Source organism: Helianthus annuus, chromosome 16 (genome assembly GCF_002127325.2).
Source record: "Helianthus annuus cultivar XRQ/B chromosome 16, HanXRQr2.0-SUNRISE, whole genome shotgun sequence".
Taxonomy (NCBI): domain Eukaryota; kingdom Viridiplantae; phylum Streptophyta; class Magnoliopsida; order Asterales; family Asteraceae; genus Helianthus; species Helianthus annuus.
In genome coordinates this window covers 139,023,151-139,042,475 of record NC_035448.2, presented here as the reverse complement: position 1 = coordinate 139,042,475, position 19,325 = coordinate 139,023,151, and the positions used below count along the sequence as shown (strand labels likewise).

General features: G+C 38.8%; 1 non-coding gene across 1 annotated transcript; it reads left to right on the top strand.

Moving 5' to 3' along the window:
* The first annotated feature begins 3,815 nt into the window (after positions 1 to 3,815).
* Positions 3,816 to 3,921, top strand: LOC118488558. Its single transcript, XR_004885102.1, has one exon. It is a non-coding gene; the product is annotated as a small nucleolar RNA R71 (small nucleolar RNA).
* The last annotated feature ends 15,404 nt before the right edge of the window (positions 3,922 to 19,325 follow it).

The following is a 19,325-nucleotide window of genomic DNA, read 5'->3' as shown; positions in this document are numbered from 1 at the left end:
AAGATTTGCTTGGATTCTGCGAATCTTAGCGTTGACCACGGCCGTGTGGAGCTGGGCACGCCCCCGTGTTGGGAAATAGAAGCTTCTACAACTTTGTCTTTTCTGCAGACACTTGGGCACGCCCCCATGTCCGCTGGGCACGGGGCGTGTTCAGCCTTCTGATATCTTGTTTTTGCTTGGGAAGATGCTGTCAAGGGGTCGGGCATGCCACGTTTGTTCCTTTTCTTGTATTTATGTTAGATTTAGCTGTATTTTTGCTTCTTTTGTTCATTTGCGCTCATTTAATCATGAAAATACAAAAGGAAGACAAAAGCACACTTTTTCCAAAATTAGTACTAAAAAGGGTTAGTTTTATGCCTTATTTGATGTAATTTATATGTTGCATTTTACACACATCAAATACCCCCACACTTGAATCTTTGCTTGTCCTCAAGCAAAACCCTTTATAATGTGGCCTACACGCCCGAATGGAATGGGTAGAAGAGAAGTTTTGGGCTTGACTTGGGTGTCGGGATTCCAAGATATTTATTAGGTTTTATTTTTATGTTATTTACAATCATATTCGTTGTGATTTATTTAAAACGTTCATAAGAGAAATTACTTATTTGGGCATAACATGCCTCTTTAAAATTCCGTTTATATACAATTTCACATACCTCACTGGAGATCACTCAACACTCGGCTGAAGATGTATTTTTGTGAAACAGTCGAGACCGGCATGGAACTTACGTCTACCATATGCTTGCCAAGCAATCAATCCTCCTCCTTTTTAACTATAAACATTTGTAAATATCAAGAGGACCTAGGGAAGGGTTAGGCTTGGGTTAAAGGTAGGTGGTTTTGGGTTAGTGGTTAGTAGAAAAGGGCGAAAGGCGTAAAAAGCGTCGGTTTTCGTAAAACTTTTTGTTTTTGTGACTTTTTATTCAAACGAAGCATTTTTCAAACAAAGTTTCTTTTGAGGAACTTCTTTGTTTATTGCTAGACTTCATTTTTTTTGATAGAGAATGTCACATGAAAACCGAGCTTTTTACTAAAATAAATGGTTAAAAAAAAGTTTTTGGTGGGTGAAAGGTGTTTGTTTTGTGGGTTTAGAAATGAAAAGGTTTAGGCTCAAAGGGGTTAACTAGGGGGATTTTGGGTAGGTGGTAAAAAAGAAAAGAAAAATAATGGTGTTGAAAGAAAAAAGGTTAGTCCTAATGCCTCCATCATTTACTTACTTGGGTTTAAGTTGGTAAGTACCGAGAATGCATCGTCATGGCAAGTTCTAGAGTCGTAAGAAACCAAGCGGCTATTCACACAAGAAACGAAAGATGAGCATTTAGTTTAAAGATGTGTATTTGTATGCTCAATTAAAGGCTCAAAACTCACTTTTTGTGGGAATGTGTTTTTAATGTGATCAAGTATATATAATCAAATTTTCACTAGATTTGTCATGCCGTTTCATAATTTCTTTTGTTGGTTCTTTTTATCACGACGCTATCGGTTGTAAATTCGTAAAAATATAACCTTTTTAGAACTTGTTATTCCTAATTTAAACCAAGACAAGTAAAAAAAATGAAAAGTTTTTTTTTGAAAAAAATTGGGGTGTTTAGCGGTTCCAATAGAGTTTTGTGTAAGGCTTGTAATTAGGACTTGCAAAATTCAAGGTTTTAGCATCCTACCCACACTTAAATTACACATTGTCCTCAATGTGTCCCAAAAAGGTTGATTGAATGTGTAAAAAGGTGTGTTAAAACAAAATTTTATGTTACTGGGCATCTGGACATGGGCCGTGGTGTCCGGGCACTGCCCCGTGTTCAAATTGCCAGTAACAGAAAGTAACAGAAGGCTGGCTGGGCACGGGGGCGTGTTCAACGAACACGCACCGTGTCCAGTTACCTGAACTGGGCGTTTTTCTGCAGATCCTTGAGCACGGGGAGTGTTGGCTGAGCACGGCCCGTGCTGAACTTGCTGTAATGAAGAAAAATTGTCGGGAGGCTCTGTTTTTGTGCATGGGGTGTTGGTTCAAGCTTCCCTTAGTATCCTTCACCATCCGAGTGTGTTTTATTCCTGAAAATTAAAACTAAACTAGAAAGCATAAAAGTTAATCTAAACTAAAACAAAGGATAGTTCCGCGGAAAGCCTCCGTGGTGCGCCACGTTTATAAGGGTCCTTGGCTAGACCCAAAGTCAGTCATATGTTACCCAAGTGGGATGTTTTGCATCACATGTTGCACCGTCGGAGAACATCATCCAAACTTGAGTCTATGACTTTCATGTAATTGACCGGGTCGTCGTCTTCTACTCTCTTACCAACCCCAAACTTCATCTCCTTGTCCCCAACCCTCAATGTTAGTGTCCCACCATTCATATCTACCACTGAGTGGGCCGTAGCTAGGAATGGCCTCCCTAAGATGAGTGGTACTTCGGTATCTTCCTCCATATCTAGTATGACAAAGTCGGCCGGGAAGACAAAGTCTCCAACTTTAACCAATAGATTTTCAGTGACACCTTGTGGATATTTTACGAACCTATCGGCGAGTTGTATACTCATTTTTGTAGGGCTTGTTTTCCCTAATCCGATTCGGTCGAACATTGATGCGGGTATGAGGTTGATACTAGCCCCGAGGTCGGCTAGTGCATTGCGAATGGGTGATTCCCCAATTGAACAAGGGATAGTGAAGCTTCCGGGATCGATCTTCTTTTGCGGAGTTTGTTGAGTAGCAAGGCGGAGCATTCTTCACTTAAATTAACTAATTTCAATGATTCGATTTTCCTTTTGTGAGTGAGGAAGTCCCTCATAAATTTTGAATATTTAGGCATTTGAGTTAGGGCTTCGACAAATGGAATATTAACATGCAATTGTTTTAGTAAATTTATGAATTTTGTGAATTGCTCATCCGTCTTTTGGCGAAGTAACCGACCGGGGTACGGTACCGGAGGATTCTTGGTAGGCTCTTGATTTGGTGGAGGAGCCATCTCTTGTTGGGGTGTTGGCGAAGTTGCGGTTTGGCTAGATCGGCTCTTTTCAGTTGGAGGTAGCGGAGCCTCCTCGGGACCTACGGTACGGTTTCTCAGCGTGATGAGATGCATTTGCGCCTTTGGGTTTGTTTCGGTATTGTTGGGTAATGCGCCTTGTGGTCTCTCAGAGAAATTTTGAGCTAGTTGGTTTAGTTGTTTTTCAATGTTTTTAATACTAGCTTGTTGATTTCTAAAGTTCGATTCGAGTTGTTGAAATCGATCTGATTTTTTCTTTTCGGTGTCGGAGATGAGGCGAGAGACGGTATCCTCAAGCCTTTCTTGTCCCCCTTGTTGTTGTTGAGAGAAATTTTGTGACTCATTTCTTGGTTGTTGAAAGTTTGTTCGTTGGTTTATATTTTGTTGGTTACTACTACTACTGTCGAGTTCTCTCCAGACATGGTTAGGGTGGTTACGCCATCCTTGGTTGTATGAACCCGTTGGAGGACTCGACGGCCTAGGTCTATTGTCAATGTAGTTTACCGTTTCTGTTTGATTATCCATTTCTTTCATACAACTCTAATTTTCATGTGGCCCACCACACCCTTCACAAGCCATAACCGAGGCCGTTTTTTGCCATTTCTAACTTTTTGATTTTTGAAGAAAGGGCCTCGATTTGGGCTTGCAAGGAGGTGCTTTCGTCAACCTTATGGGCGCCCAGGGCAATAGATTTTGTGCCTCGGGGAGTGCGCCACTGAAAATTAGTTTGAGCAATTTCTTAAATTTGATTATAAATTTCATTTGGGCGACAATTACCTAAAAGTCCCCCGGAGCTAGAGTCAAGTGTTTGTCTTGTGTGTGGCAACAACCCATACCGCAAGACCATGATGAGGACACTTTCTCAGTAGCTCCTTGAACCTTTCCCAAGTTTCATATAAGGATTCCCCGTCCTCTTGTGAATATGTATTAATTCAGTCATTAATTTAGTCGTTTTAGCAGGAGGGAAATACTTGTATAAAAACTTTTAGGCTAGTTCATCCCAGGTGTTTACCGAACCAACTGGGAGGGTATTAAGCCAAGCCTCAGCTCAGTCTTTTAGTGAAAATGGAAACATTTGGAGGCGGATGGCATCATTTGATGCTCCATTGATCCGAAAAATATCACATATTTCCAAGAAGTTAGTAATATGTAAATGGGGATCTTCGTCCGCAAGCCCGTGGAAGGTTGCGGAGTTTTGGAGCATTTGTATCAAATGCGGCCGAAGTTCGAAGTTGTTGGCCTCGACATTAGGTGCATTGATAGCGGCGCCAAGATTACTTACGGTGGGACTTAGGTAATCTATGAGGGTACGTTGATCCTCCATTGGAAGTTGGTCCCCCGAAACTGATTTCATTGGTAACCTCGATGTGTGCGGTGTGTCATAGGTTTTTATGTATATTTTTAGCCCTTTTTAACACTTTAGTCAAGTTTTAAATTTATAAAACAGGATATTCTACTAACACTAAACACACATATGGGCAAGTGCACCCATCGTGAGCGTAGTATAGCATTGGTAAGATACCGAGGTCGTCCAAGGACACAAGAGCTTTTAATACCGGTTTATCCTCAACGTCTAATCAAATCAAAAATTTAGAAAAAGGTTTTAAACATGAAATTAAAAATTAAAAACTAAAAATGCTGAAAATAAAAATAAAATAAAAATAGATAGACAAGATGAATCACTTGGATCCGACTCGCCTTTAGTGTAACCCTTGATGTTTTCCGCACTTTTGCACTTTTTAAGAGATTATTTTAGTTATAGTAGTAGGCCCCTCTTTTGAAGGTGACGTTACCCTCAACCCAGTAGTTTGAGTCAACAGGGATACAATCCTAAAAGGTTGGATTATTGAAAGATAATTAATTAAGTTATTAATGCGTAATGTGGTAGGCCCCTCTTTTGAAGGTGACGTTACCCTCGGCTAAGTGGTTTGAGTTAGCAAGGATACAATCCCAAGTAGCCGGGTTAATGTATTAATAGTAGCTTACATATGAGGGGATCAAGCCATTCGCACCCCCGCCATCCAATACCAGTGGGTATTGAAGGAGGTCCTAGTAAGCTTGACCCAGGTCCTTGCAGGATCTATACACTGAACAAGGCAAGAACCTTACCAAACCATTCCCTTAACCCTCGACCAGGTAGCCAACATATCTCTATATAGACCGTAGAGATATGAATGGTGTAAATCTTTTATTTTATGTAGACAGTAAAATAACGCCAAGACACCAAGGACAAATGATAAGGAAGTTTCACCTTCAACATACGAAACTAGTTATTAAAGTCATTAATACAGAACCAAATAAAAAGTGTGAAAAGATTAAAAAACAAAAGTATTACACTAAATGCTTGTCTTCACCAAGTGTTGTAAGAGACTTAGGCAAACATGGCCTTTGATTGTCAAGAACTCTTACTATCAATCTTGGATCCCGAGACTACTACACACACTCTATGATGTATGATGGACGATGGTGGTGGATGTGGGTGTTGTGATGGTGGTGGAGTGTGGGTGAAGTGGGAGAGAGGTGGTTTGCCAAGGAATGCCTTTTAAGTGAACCAAGCACCTCTATTTATAGCCTGCACAGAAGCCCGGACACAGCCCCTGTGTCCATTGGGCACGGCCCCGTGTCCATCCATTTTCTCTTTCTTCATTAATTGCAGTTTGTCTGCATTAGTTGACCACGCCCCTGTGTCCGCTGGGCACGGCCCCGTGTGCAGAAGCGTATCTGTACTATCAAGATTTGCTTGGATTCTGCGAATCTTAGCGTTGACCACGGCCATGTGGAGCTGGGCACGCCCCCGTGTTGGGAAATAGAAGCTTCTACAACTTTGTCTTTTCTGCAGACACTTGGGCACGCCCCCATGTCCGCTGGGCACGAGGCGTGTTCAGCCTTCTGATATCTTGTTTTTGCTTGGGAAGATGCTGTTGAGGGGTCGGGCATGCCACGTTTGTTCCTTTTCTTGTATTTATGTTAGATTTAGCTGTATTTTTGCTTCTTTTGTTCATTTGCGCTCATTTAATCCTGAAAATACAAAAGGAAGACAAAAACACACTTTTTCCAACTTTAGTACTAAAAAAGGGTTAGTTTTATGCCTTATTTGATGTAATTTATATGTTGCATTTTACACATATCAAACCACGGTAGGGTTGGTTGACTAACTGGAACGGGTAACTTAACAAACCGAGCAAAACTAAGGTGAGTTCACTGTCTTTTTCAAGCATTCGTCCCTGGGAGGGACATCTAGTAAATATTCCGGGGAGGAATGTCAGGTAAATAGGTTTAACTGGAATGTTAAACTCGGGATGTTGGTTAATACACTCATATCTATCATTTAACTCCCATCATATACCAAATTAGTTGTCGGGGAGGCAACGGGGCTATTAGTTGATAGCGCTATTAGGGTTGGTACCCTCACACCGTACCAGGGAGGACGGGCGTGAACTAATTACCTTAACCACTCGACCAATGTTTGATAGAGCATTGGGGAAGGGTAAATAATCTGGAGCCATCTTGCGGTACTCGAGTTATTAACAACATTGTATTTCTGAATAGCTTTAAACATATACTTGGTAACTAAACGGGATAACAACTTTGAACTCACAAGCGTTGTCTGTTACACTTGTCTGCATGCTTGCAGGTCATTAGATTCATGGACATGGAACTTGCTATCTGGGAGTGCTGGAGTAGTCATGGGTCGAGCCTCTTGGATACATGTTTATTGATTATGTACATTTATTTTGAAACATTTGAATAACGGTTTACATTATGCTTCCGCTGAACGTATTTGATTTAGGTTGTGTTTTGGAATTACTCTATGAAATAAATGGAAACTTTTAATTAATATTATATTATAGTTCAATGTGATTGGTGGCTGGATCCTGGTACGTCACACGTCCCGCGGTGGTTCCGCATGTGGTATTTTGGGGGTGTGACATGAAGTCTCTTGCAATCTTGTTTTCGTCTCATCCCGATATTTCCGCCATTGGTTGGGGTGTGACAGATTGGTATCAGAGCCAAAACTATAGGGAATTAGGAAAAGTAGGAATACTTTGCCCTAGTCTATAGTTTTAGGAACTTTGATTCTTATTTGTCGTTTAAAATTTACATGCTTTCTACCTTACTTGCTTCTTATCTATTCTTTTGTCTATTAAACTTACATGCGTTTCCTAAGGCTAACACTAATACACTTTTGAAGACTTGAAGACACTCGTAACAAAAACGAGACGAATTTACCAAAATAGACGTGAAACCCACAATTTGGTAAACGACTCTCATTCCGTCCGATTCTGTTTTTGCACGAAATTCACCATTAAGTTAGGAGTGAAATCCACATCTTAATGGTAATTTCCATTTCAAACTCTAGTGGACCCTCGTCAGAGTGTTAAAAATTTATTTTTGACCCGACGAGTACCAACCACATTAGGGTACGAAATCTTCAAGTGAGGGGTGAAACCCGCACCTTGTCGATTAAGTCCCATTCCTTGATTTTCAATCTCGCCAAAGTCCCAATTGTTTCAATCGATTAGAGACGTGTAGTAACTGGAAGGGTAAGATACCGTTAATCGCTTCTCGACGAGAGTATCTTACCTCTAGGCCAAAGCACGTTTTCTCTAATTTGAAAGGACTTTCGACCCACTTTGGAATAGTCGACGTTTCTCTACCCGAAACAATCCAATGTTTTTCATGAGCCTCTCTTTTATGTTACCTCAATTTATATGTAATTTTATACTTGAAACTTCATTCATTTCAAAACCGTTACACATTTCGCACGTTATCGCAATCAAAAACAATAATAATCCCTCATGAACAAACTAAATTTACGATGCTTTCATTATTCATGTTATGCTATGTGAAATTCATGTTATGCTAAGTGATACAATTTGAACGTTTTGTGCTATGTGAAACAATTGGAACACTTTTTACGCTATGTGACACTTTATGCTATGTGATTCATTTCATGAAAAACGATTTTTCTTAAATAAACATTATGATCAAAGTCTCACCTATTCATTCCTTTTGAATTTCTAGATGTCTTCACCACACTTTGGATCCTCCAAGAAAGCCAAGAAGTCTAAATCAGGCTCAAAGAAGAACTCCAACAACTCCGACTCCATCTCCAAACAAGAGTTAGTGGGTCTAATCGCTGAACAAATGGCCGACCAAATGGCCCGAGTTATTTCCTGATATCGTGACCAAATAGCCTGAGTTATTTCCTGATATCGTAAGTAGGATTCAACTCCCCATTGAGCAGGGTTCTGTCGAATTCAAGGTCGAACAACCTAAAGCACCATTCCTCTTCAAGCAATTCATGGCTTGTAAACCCCTGGAATTTTCAGGAAAGGATGGTGCCACCACGTTGCTCACTTGGTTTGACGCCATAGCAATCGTGTTCCGTCAGAGTGGTTATCCTGACGAATTACGCACCCAAAACGCTACCGGGGTGTTTCGCTCAAGGGCCCTGGATTGGTGGACCTCTGAGCAAGGCATAAGAGGAGAATAAGTCGCCCACGCCTTACCATGGGCTGAGCTAAAGAAGATAATGAGGGAAGAATTCTGCCGACCGCATGAACTCAGAAAGTTGGAGAATGAGTTTTGGTTCCTGAAACAAGTCGGTGATGATAACGATGGCTTAACCACCCGTTTCAAACAACTTAGCATTCTCTGTCCTAGCCAGGTCGACACCCCTGAAAAGCAAATCAACAAATACATCCACTGCTACCCTGACTCCTTCATGAACCTTATGGAAGCTGCTCTTCCAGCAACCATAGAGGAAACCTATCGTTTGGCTGCTCGCCTTAACAACAACATCGTCCTTCGTAGGAACTCTGAAAAGGCTTCCTCGAAGAACGCGGTTGTTACTCCGCCAAACCCTCAAGCCTTACAACCCAACCCTGCTACACCCACAAACGAACGAAAGCCATACACTGGGATTCATCCCAAGTGTGCTACTTGCAATTTCCACCATCCTACCAATGTCAACTCTCGTCACTGTACCAATTGCAACCGTTTTGGCCATAACACCGCCTATTGTAAGAACAACCCCACACCACAAGCTCAACTAGTTCAAGCCGCTCAACAAAACGCCAAACCAGCACGAGCCTGCTACAAATGCGATGGCATAACTCATCTTCGTCCTCAGTGTCCTCAACTGAACCAGGAACAACAACAACCACTTAGAGGACGAGCTTTCAACCTAAACGCAAATGAGGCGCGCAACGACAATGACGTCGTTAATGGTACGTTTCTTGTTAACCATCTTTATGCTTAGATACTATTTGATACTGGTGCGGATAGAAGCTTTGTGTCCTTAGAATTTGAATCTTTGTTAAGTTGTACACGCTCTAAGCTACCTAAGTCGTTTTCCGTTGAAGTCACCAATGGCAAATCGATCCTTGTTGATTCCATTCTTCTTGATTGTCTTCTCACTCTTAACGAGCACGTTTTCACCATCGATCTTATACCCATGCAATTGCGTAGTTTCGACGTCATCATAGGCATGGATTGGCTTTGAAAGAACCATGCTGAAATCGCTTACCATGAGAAATACGTTCGTTTACCCCTTCCATCTGGTGATGTTTTACATGTTTATGGAAACCGACCTTCAAAAGGACTGAAGTTGATGTCCTGCACACAAGCGAATAGATATTTACGCAAACAGTACTTTGCCTTTTTAGCCCACTAAGTGATGTTACAGTGGTGCGCGACTCCCCTGACGTCTTTCCTGAAGATTTGCCTGGTCCTCCTCCACCTCAATCTGTTGACTTTCGTATTGACCTCGTACCTGGATCGACTCCTGTCGCCAAAGCTCCTTATCATGCTGTACCTTCTGAGATGCAATAATTATCTACGCAACTTCAAGAACTCCTCGATAAGGGCTTCATTCATCCAAGTACCTCTCCTTGGGGTGCTCCTGTACTCTTCATCAAAAAGAAGGATGGCTCGTTCCGCATGTGCATCGACTATCATGAGCTTAACAAACTCACCATCAGGAATCGTTACCCTCTTTCGCGCATTGATGATCTCTTTGACCAACTCCAAGGTGCTACTTGTTTCTCCAAGATCGACCTTCGATCTGGTTATCACCAACCCCGTGATCTCGAAGAGGACATTCCCAAAACCGCTTTTCGCACTCGCTATGGAGACTACGAGTTCGTGGTTATGCCTTTTGGTTTGACCAACGCACCTGTTGTGTTCATGTATCTTATGAATCGTGTTTGTAAACCTTACTTGGATCGCTTTGTGATCGTCTTTATTGATGATATCCTCATTTATTCTAAATCTCAAGCCGATCATAAACGTCATCTATGTCTTATACTCAAGCTTTTATGTGTCGAACGTGTTTACGTGAAGTTTTCCAAATGCGAGTTCTGGATCAAGGAAGTCCAATTCCTTGGACACGTTGTTAGTGAAAATGGAATTCATGTTGATTCTTCCAAAATCAAAGCTGTGAAGAATTGGACCGCGCCTAGAACTCCTTCTGAAATCCGTTCTTTCTTAGGATTGGCGGGTTATTACCGCCGATTCATCTCAAACTTCTCTAAGATCGCCGTTCCTCTCACTTCGTTGACTCAAAAAGAGAAACCTTTTGCTTGGGGTCCTGAGCAAGAGGAATCTTTTCAAACTCTCAAGAATTTGCTTTGTAACGCTCCTATTCTTGCTCTTCCCGATGGGAATGATGACTTCGTAGTGTATTGTGATGCCTCAAATCGGGGTCTTAGTTGCGTTCTCATGCAACGAGACAAAGTCATCGCTTACGCCTCTCGTCAACTCAAAATACATGAGAAAAACTATACTACCCGCGACCTCGAGCTTGGCGCAGTGGTTTTTGCGCTAAAGATTTGGCGATACTACCTATATGGTACGAAGTGCATTGATTTCAACGACCATAAGAGCCTACAACATATCTTTAACCAAAAGAGCTTAATATGCATCAGCGACGTTGGGTGGAATTGCTTAACGACTATGACTGCGAGATTCGTTACCACCCTGGAAAAGCGAATGTGGTGGCCGATGCACTTAGTCGTAAGTCTCATGTTAGTAGCATTCGTTGTTTTCACATCTCTAATGATCTTCACACTTGCATTCGTGAAGCTCAATATTCGTCAGCCAACGAAGGAACCTTATTCGTAGAAGTACGTGGTGCAACTGACGACCAACTTTTGACCAAGTCCGATGGGCATCAATACTGTCTGATCGCATCTGGGTGCCAGACAATCTTCGCGAACTCATCATGAACGAGGCACACAAATCCAAATACTCGATTCATCCTGGTGCTGACAAGATATACCATAATCTACGTACATCTTATTGGTGGCCTGGTATGAATAGAGACATTGCCACGTATGTTTCTAAGTGCCTTACCTGTTCGAAAGTCAAAGCCGAGCATCAACGACCTTCTGGTCTACTCGAACAACCTGAAATCCCCGTCTGGAAATGGGATAGCATTGCCATGGATTTCATCCTATACTTGTTTTATGTTTAGTTTATGGTTTATTTACATCACATACCTTGAAATATGATAATCGTGCTTAAAACATCCTAATTACATATTAAAACGTCAAAACTTGGAAGTATAGGGGCTGAATTGTAAAAATAGCAAACTTTAACCCAACCCAGACACTCTGGCGGCCTGCGACCCAGCCCCGAGATGCCTTACGTGGCCCGCGAGCCCGTTGGTTTCAAGAACATGCTGACCAGACTTCAATTTGGGCGCGATTTTGTGTTTTAATTGATGTTTAAACTCATTTCTTGCATTAATTATGCACCAAACCCAACCCTAATCCTCCCCTATAAAACCCAAGTGCTTTCCAAGCATTTTACACTTTGCAAATCATCCACAACCATCTCAAATCAGGTCCCAATCTGCTGTTAATCAGAAGTTCGAGCAGAATCATCACACTTCACTAAAGTGAGCATAACTCACTCAATACTTAGTCTTTTTCATCCATTTTTTTCCCACTTGCTTGGAACAACCTTAGGAACATTTCCACAAGTTTTCCATGGAAAACCAAGCTCTGGAATGTCACCAAAAAGGCTCCAAAGTGGACTGTTACGTTTTGTTTTCACTTAAACTTTGTTAAACATAGCTAAACTTGTGTTTATCTCATCTCAATCCTATGTCCTAATGCTCATAATCAATTGAATGGTTAGTTGGGCTTAAAAACAAGGCCGAGACATGTTAAATCAGAGGTTAAAACCTCACAAACATTCTGTTTTAGTTAGGGTTTTACCCACAAGTAGCGTTCCAGCTTGAAGCTTGATGAATGTGTGATAGTTGGACTAGCTTGGGCTATCCTTCATAGAAATTGTAACAACCCTCACCCGAAACTATAAATTATTATCTTATTTAACCTATAGAAAACCCTAATTGAGACACCCAAATAATTTAGCATAAACCCTAAAAATTTTAGAACAATCGGAATCAGGATCAGGACCCCTAAAACTCAGGGGGGGGGGGGGTAAACCCTAGCTTACGATTATCCATATAATACGTTGTCTAAATTGAATTTATAAAAACTGTCGACTCACCTGAGCTAGTTGGACACGTACCTACCCTACCCTAAAAATGACATCCCAGGCGATACGCGGGAGATTCCCCGAATTCTTCCGCGACACGCGGGAGATGCAAATTTTCAGTATAAATAGAGGGCCTTGGGACTTGAATCTGGGAGTTGAAACGACGTAGAAATTCCAATTCTACGCTGAGTTATAGTTCAATTACTATAAAATCACTAACTAGTAGAGGGGATGCTGCTACGATACAGGGTATTAACTCGATCGCTATTACGATTCATTTTCCGACCGATCAATATATCCAATGGATGTTTAAGTGCCGCCCACATTAGGGTTATACTTTGTCGTTCGTCGTTAAATCGATGGATGTTTAAGTATCACACTTTGTCATTCATTGTGAGAATTTGATCTCGTGAGTTATCGTAATTGTTGTATTAAGTTACCTACCTAGTTCGTATACACTAGGTTACAAGGCAAAATCAATAGGCTAAGCTCTGCATGTATAAATCTGGAATATATCAAGGCTTATCTATAGACTAAACTTTGGCCGTATGAATCTGCATGATTATAATGTGAGTCATTCTCTTTTTATCAACTGTTTTATAATACTCCAATTTATTTTCCAAAAAGTTATAATTACAGTGATTAAGTTTATGTAATCACCAAATTACAGCCGGTATGTGGGGTATTGTGCACAATATTATTATTATTGTTTCCTTCACATTAGGTGGGCGAGCCTAAAGTGATATACGTCACTCATTGGGACAGCCAATGGTGATATGACCACCGTCACAGAGCTGGTCTGTGACAAATACCTATTCTTGAAAGTTGGTTGATAATAAACATATGTAAAAACTCTTAATACTGTGAATTATAACAAATGTGTCGTTTTCAGTAAAATGAATGAACTCACTCAGTATTTCCCGCTGACAAAACCTTTTTAAAACACGTTTCAGGTAATTACAGTAGATTGGAGTAAGGATTGGATCCGGCACTAAAAGACTTCAAGAAGTGGCTTATTTTATTAATCAAATCAAATTAAGAAATATTGTTTTTATTAAAAGCTACCTTTGTAACAAATTGAATCTATTCCATCTATTTAAATAATAAAATCCGGTGTTTCTAAACTCTGATATTTTCCTAACTCACGGTCCTGATGAAATTTCCGCTGCAATGTTTTTCAAAATAATCACCGGTACCACTGGACTGCTCGCGGCTCCCGATTCCGGCCAGGATGGGGTCGGGGGTCGTGACAGAAATCCACTCACTACTTGATGTTTTTCCATAGATTAGTTGTTATTATTTCATTAATACTTGTAAGTTCGTGACCCTCCTTGTTGTTTATGACAACAAGTGTAGTGGTGAACAATGGAGGTACCTAAATGGGAGCTTTGTTCTTCCTACCTCATGCATGATTTGTATGAATTCTAAAGAGGTTCCTAAATGGGGGATTCATCCCTCTACCCCATGCTTGACGTATATGCTATAATATACACTATGTAATACTTATGTAACATTCAAGTAATCGAACTCTTGGTGATGAAATAATGGACATTAGCAAGCTAGTAGATTTTATATCATCTTAGGCCTTGACAACTTGTCACGATTCTAATGGAACCTTGTTCCATGAAAACATTTAACTCTTTTGGAGTTTCATAGTGTCAAGAACAAGTGTCATAGGTGTTAGATGATTATTTTCTTATGTTTATTTTCATGTTATTTAAATTCCGAATCTCTAATCTTCCGATTCCCCAAACTCACACACCTATGTTTTCTTCGTGTAGAAGGACAAGGTGCTCCAAACTAATCCATCAACCAACATCACTCGTGGGATTTCAAGTAGGAAAGCTTGCAAAACTGTGAGTATACTCGATCCCATTTTTGATTTAACACTTTGGGTGCAACATGTATTCTATATAAAATCACGCAACACTTGAAACTTGTATTTATCACACTCTATCCACATTTAAACATGAAACATCTTGATGCTTGTTAATCTCATATGCTATGTAAACTTTCCGTGTCTATATGCTCATTAACTTCGATCAAGCCTACCTTAACAATTATAGCGCTATAGGATTAACGCACCGCCCACGAAACTTGGGGTATTGTTAAGTTAAACATGTTAACCTCCCGTTACTCTATTTGGGATAGGCTATTTTAACGTGTTGGAAACCTGGGTTTGAACATATAAGTACACCGTTTCGGCATGCTAGTAAACTTGCTTAATATGATTCATGTTGGATATGAGCACTTAAACTATTTTTATTCTATATTATGCTATGTAACAAAAATTGTATACTCGACAACTTTTTTGTTCATATATTTTAATACATGTTGCAGGTTGATTCTAGAGATGATGTACAAGATGAAACAAGATTTAGGTGGACATAGATACAAACCTAGATTAATTTATCTATTTTGATGTTATGTTTATTTTTGAGACAATGTTGTTTCCTTTTATTCGAATCTTGTATGACAATCTAGTTTTGAAATGAAATTCGAATTTAATTATTATTGTCACATAGTGTTATGAAGTCTCTTGTAATCTTGTTTTCGTCTCATCCCGATGTTTCCACCATCGGTTGGGGTGTGACATCATCCTTGCAAGATTCTGACAAGCCTTTGTAAATGTATCTGAAAACTGATTTGGAGAGAGACACTCCTTATATGGTTGCTTCCAAGTGTTGGTTCTCATTGCCATAGCATGGTTGCGTGCATTTTGGATCGAACAACCTTCGTTTTCTTTCACGTAGCATGTCACATATGATCCATCGTGACCATCTTGATTCACATCCTGATAGATTGAGAAAGGTAATTTTACTTTTTTAAAATTATTTCCAACACATAACAAACAATCATTAAGGTTATACACAAGCTTAATGCCACATTTACAATGTATATCGACCTACTCTTTTACCTTAGCACTTCCTAAATCATCCTAAAGACAGAGAATCTTTGCCAAACAAGATGAGATTTTGTTATCGTTAATAACTACAGCACTTTCGTTGCTGGTACCACCACCAAGGAGGAAGAACAAGTGCACGGTCAAAACATGTGCCCCAGTACTAACCATCCCATTCTTAAAGTAAATGTTAGCCATAGGCATGTGTCCTAGAACAAACCATTTAGCTTCTACTAGAAATGCTTCACAAAGGTTTGTCCACTGCAGGAAATTTAATAGGTTTGTTCATATATACATGTGTATGAAAGATTGTCACATAAATAAGCCTTGAGAAGTATATAAATTAAAATAATTTATTTTATCATAGAAATTGTTGAGGACAAAATGTTCGTATTTCTAAAGATGCACATAGTAAAACTTATGTAGACTTTAGAAGTGTAGATTGCATTTGCTGATATATTTGTATATCAAAAAGCTTAGCTTTTTTTTTTTAAATAAAGAAAAATCACGTTTGTAAAATTGTTGACTTAGTATAAGTAACTATATGCAAACGAATTGGCCAAAAATGTTTATACTTTCCAAAATCGTGTAGAAAAAAAGTGTGTTAAAATTACTTTTGTAATGAATGTTATCATCAACTTGCATGATAACTTTTATTCATGGTGTTGCATTACTACATTGCAAATAATGGACATGAGGCCTTATCGCTAGTTTCAAAAACTCATTGGGATTGTACCCATACTTCTTGTAGATCTTGTCACGGATTTCTTGTGTTACTTTATATAGAGCCTTAACACAGATTCCTAGGTTATATGGGAGTTTTTCAAGAGTGTTACTGTCCCATCTGAAGGTAAATTATGTATATTCTCACACATTGCCACACGTACCAACCTCATACATTACCAACCTATGTGAATGCAATAATTAACTAATTTAACATAAAAAATGGATCTTTTCGGTATGAGATAAATGTGTTTGAGAAAAATATGTGGTTGAAACACAAACACCTTTGGAAGTATTAAACGTAGATGGATGTCTACGGATACAACAAGGGCTCATGCGTGGTCCCATGGATGCCTTTGTAAATGCTATGATTAACTAATTTAATATAAAACATCGATCTTTTCGGTATGGGATAAATGTGTTTGAGCAAAATATGTGGTTGAAACATAAACACATTTAGAAGTATTCTTGCACTTGTCAATGGGTCGAGACGTCACAAGAAGACGTTAACATTCTTGTAATTTTCTACTTTTCCTTTTCTACAAAAGTCATCACATTTATAATAGAAGCCATCACGTTTATTATAGAAGTAAATAACCTATACAAAAATCGAAGAAAGTAAAAACGTTTAACATCATCTTCTAATGTGTCAGTTTTAGGTTTCGTTAAATTAGATTAAAAGTGACCTTATTCTTATATAATCATAGGATCTGAAGCGTCCTAGAATCACATCATATTTAGGTTGAAATACAACTATACATGATACTAGTACATATTTAACTTGACACACCCTTATATGTGTTTGTAGTGATCGCTTGAAAAATGTCTTCTCTCCACATGGATTTTATATAGTTCTCCATGAGAGGAAAGGAATGATTCTCATCATAATTGTACATAACTGGAATCATCCTTGCAAGATTCTGACAAGCCTTTGTAAATGTATCTGAAAACTGATTTGGGGAGAGACACTCCTTATTTAGTTGCTTCCAAGTGTTGGTTCTCATTGCCATAACATGGTCGCGTGCATTTTGGATCGAACAACCTTCGTTTTCTTTCACGTAGCATGTCACATATGATCCATCATGACCATCTTGATTCACATCCTGATAGATTGAGAAAAGTAATTTTACTTTTTTAAAATTATTACCAACACATAACAAACAATCATTCAGGTTATACACAAGCTTGATGCCACATTTACAATGTATATCGGCCTACTCTTTTACCATAGCACTTCCTAAATCATCCCAAAGACAGAATCTTTACCAAACAAGATGATATTTTGTTATCGTTAATAACTGCAACACTTTCTTTGCTGGTACCACCACCAAGGAGGAAGAACAAGTGCACAGTCACAACATGTGCCCTAGTACTAACCGTCCCATTCTTCAAGTAATCGTTAGCCATAGGCATGTGTCCTAGAGCAAACCATTTTGCTTCTACTAGAAATGCTTCACAAAGGTTTGTCCACTGTAGGAAATTTAATAGGTTTGTTCATATATATATGTGTATGAAAGATTGTCACATAAATAAGCCTTGAGAAGTACATAAATTAAAATAATTTATTTTATCATAGAACTTGTTGAGGACAAAATGTTCGTATTTTTAAAGATGCACATAGTAAAACTTATGTAGACTTTATAAGTGTAGATTGCACTGGCTGATAAATTTGTATATCAAAAAGCTTAGGGTTTTTTTAAAAGAAAAATCAAGTTTGTAAAATTGTTGACTTAGTATAAGTTACTATATACAAACGAATGGGCCAAAAATGTTTATACTTTCCAAAATCGTGTAGAAAAAAAGTGTGTTAAAATTACTTTTTTAATGAATGTTATCATCAACTTGCATGATAACTTTTATTCATGGTGTTGCATTACTACATTGCAAATAACGGACATTAGGCCTTACCGCTTGTTTCAAAAACTCATTGGGATTGAACCTATACTTCTTGTAGATCTTGTCACTGATTTCTTGTGTTACTTTATATAGAGCCTCAACACAGATTCCTAGGTTATATGGGAGTTGTTCAAGAGTATTACTATCCCATCTAAAGGTAAATTATGTATATTCTCATACATTGCCACACGTACCAACCTCACACATTACCAACCTTTGTGAATGCTATAATTAACTAATTTAATATAAAACATGGATCTTTTCGGTATGAGATAAATGTATTTGAGCAAGATATGTGGTTGAAACACAAACACCTTTGGAAGTATTAAACGTAGAAGGATGTCTATGGATACAACAAGGGCTCATGCGTGGTCCCATGGATGCCTTTGTGAATGCTATAATTAACTAATTTAATATAAAACATCGATCTTTTCGGTATGTGATAAATGTGTTTGAGCAAAATATGTGGTTCAAACACAAACACATTTAGAAGTATTCTTGCACTTGTCAATGAGTCGAGACGTCACAAGAAGACATTAACAATCTTGTAATTTTCTACTTTTCCTTTTCTACAAAAGTCATCACATTTATAATAGAAGCCATCAAGTTTATTATAGAAGTAAATAACCTATACACAAATCCAAGAAAGTAAAAACGTTTAACATCATCTTCTAATGTGTCACTTTTAGGTTTGGTTAAATTATTTTAGAAGTGACCTTATTCTTATATAATCATAGGATCTAAAGCGTCCTTGAATCACAACATATTTACGTTGAAAAACAACTATATAAGATACTAGTACTTATTTAACTTGACACACCCTTATATGTGTTTGTAGTGAGAGCTTGAAAAATATCTTCTCTCCACATGGATTTTCTATAGTTCTCCATGAAAGGGAGGGAATGATTCTCATCATAATTGTACATAACTGGAATCATCCTTGCAGGATTCTGACAAGCCTTTGTAAATGTATCTGAAAACTGATTTGGGGAGTGACACTCCTTATTTAGTTGCTTCCAAGTGTTGGTTATCATTGCCATAACATGGTCGAGTGCATTTTGGATCGAACAACCTTCGTTTTCTTTCACATAGCATGTAACATATGATCCATCATGACCATCTTGATTCACATCCTGATAAATTGAGAAAAGTAATTTTACTTTTTTAAAATTATTACCAACACATAACAAACAAGCATTCAGGTTATACACAAGCTTAATGCCACATTTACAATGTATATTGACCTACTCTTTTACCTTAGCACTTTCTAAATCATCCCAAAGACAAAGAATCTTTCCATACAAGATAAGATTTTG